General features: G+C 47.9%; 1 pseudogene; it reads right to left on the bottom strand.

Annotated features, from left to right (window-relative positions):
- Positions 1-437: 437 nt before the first annotated feature.
- LOC118945286 lies at positions 438-1,189 on the bottom strand (annotated as a pseudogene).
- Between the last annotated feature and the right edge of the window lie 1,226 nt (positions 1,190-2,415).

Here is a 2,415-nt window from a genome sequence, read left to right as displayed (position 1 = left end):
GTGGCCATTGGTCAGACGAGTATCTCTGTGTGCATTAGAAAGATGGCACTCGTTTCTGCAGGGACACACAGATAGTTGTGGACGTGTGTCTCCACGCTAGCCCCATGCAGCACAGCAGCTCCTCATAGGCCCTGCGGAAGTTCCTGTTCAGGGCCGGGTACAGGATGGGATTGACAGCGAAGTTAAAGTATCCCAGCAACAGCACCACAGAGAGGGCAGTAGCAGGGGGATTAGTCTCTGCCCCGATGCCCATGCAGGTAAAGGTACAATAGTGAGGTATAACCAACAGATAACTAAGGGCCCCAGAACTGCTGCTAGTGTCACTGTGGCCTTGTGCTGTTGCCGCCGCTGATGCTGTGCGTGCGTGCGATTGAAGCAGTGGCAGCTCAGATACGCCGTACCCGAATGGAAGGATGAAGACAGGTTTGAGAAACAGGTCAGCAGATGGACGACTGAGCGGATTACATTAATAAATGGGTGTAACTCTAAGAGCTACGACTAATTATTCCAGTACTACTATTGATGCTCCAGACACAACTTCTACCACTGGTAATGGTACTACTGCACAACAAGTATGGATAAGAAATACAACACTAACCTGTTCACGTGCTTTCCAAAAGATTCAGTGGTACATATCGTACATGACCAGTAGTGGGAGGTAGAAGTTACCAAAGACATCCAGAAGCACGTAGTTGTTGTGCCACTCAAAGCAACAGGTGCGTCCCTCCACCTCGACCCAGTCCAGGTTCTGCACTCTGAAGTCATCCGTGTTCCAGCCCAGGTGGATGGGGAGGAAGGAAGTGGGGAAGAGACTCAGATGACAGTGATGGCCTGAGCTACCCGGGGAAGGGTGACCCTGCGGGGGCTGCATAGCGGAGTTGAGATGGCCAGGTAACGGCCCACACTGATGGCCTGCAGGGTCAGGATGGAGGCTGTACAGAGCATCACATCCAGAGAGATGTAGATGTTACAAAGGAGGCCAGTGTCCACTCAGCAGCTCCAGGGTGGCAGAGAGGATCAGCACCAGCAGACCCAGTAACAGATCCGTCACGGCTAGCAGAAAAAAGCCGTTAGAAATGCGGCACAGGCGGAGGCTGAGCCCCACGGCCAAACACACCAGCATGTTCCCGCAGATGGTCAGCACGATGAAGGACACTAGAAACAGCCAACGGAGAGCCGTGTAGATCATGGTGTCCCACCCCCTCCGCTAGATCACTAGGACCAGCCTGCCTCCACATCAGTCCACTGCTACTGGCATCTTCTCTGCTTCTGCAGGCAGGGCTACGGACAGGGCTACTGATAGAATCCAGGCCTCAATGCTCTTCTTATCAGGTGTCATGAAGTGGCTCTTTCTGGGTATAGATCATGGCATCCCACTCTCTCTCTCCTACACCCAGGTTCTGTTATCTCAGGTTGTAAATTCCTGGAGGAGATTCTCTCCTCCTAGCCATGTAGTATAGAGAGAGTTTCACAGTAGAACAAAGGAACTTCTACTACATCACAGAACTTGAGAACAGAACAATATCCATGTTTTGGAGGATGTGTAAACGGTCGGTGGAGAAGCCAGCTACGACCCGGTCCATTTCGTTTCATGTATGTGACCTCATGAAAGACAATACAGCTACATTACCATAACTCTGTTTATACAGGTGCCTCTGTTATGTTGCATCTAATTGTTGTATAAAATGAATGAGTAAAGATTAAACTATTTGTGAAATTATGTAATGCTATGATAAACCATTAAGTTGTGAGAATTGTATTCCCTTTAAAGATTAACTAAGTCATTGGCCCACCCCCATGAGCACAGCCATTATCTGGCTCATGGGACAGCCCTTTTCTACTGTTACAAATAAAAAACCCACCTGAAGAAATCCTCTTCAGACCATGCATATCTCGGTCAGCTGAGTAGAGACCCCAAAAACCTCATTTTAAGCTAAGGTTGTAATGGTTGTTGAATTCCTAACCATACCACTTGGAGCATTGGCCACACGGGTGGAAACTCTGAGACTATCGATCCCGACAGAATAAGAGCAAATCTTAGATACTAATTACTAGTCTGCAGATAGAAATTATGTCAACCTGGGATGCGAAGACTGACAACTGCCGAAACACCTAATCTATAAGAACATTTCTGAATGGTACTCTGAAGTATCCATTCTAACCACCAAAGATTTCAGGGAAGCAGAGAAGCGCTCGGATTAGCTTTCCAACAGAAGGACTGACGATTCCAACAGAGATCACGACGACACTGGGCGTAAATATATATTGATTGCAATTATTCCCAAATGAGTGAGCGTTCATGTGCAAAGGATTAGCATTTCAATAAATAGAATTATCAACTGTGTAGTGACTCCATTTTGTCTTTCCCGCCCTTCTCAGTCCACACCCACTTCCCTTTGTCCACCAAGCCGTCAT

Source organism: Oncorhynchus mykiss, chromosome Y, assembly GCF_013265735.2.
Source record: "Oncorhynchus mykiss isolate Arlee chromosome Y, USDA_OmykA_1.1, whole genome shotgun sequence".
NCBI lineage: Eukaryota > Metazoa > Chordata > Actinopteri > Salmoniformes > Salmonidae > Oncorhynchus > Oncorhynchus mykiss.
This window is presented reverse-complemented; position numbering and strand designations above follow the sequence as displayed.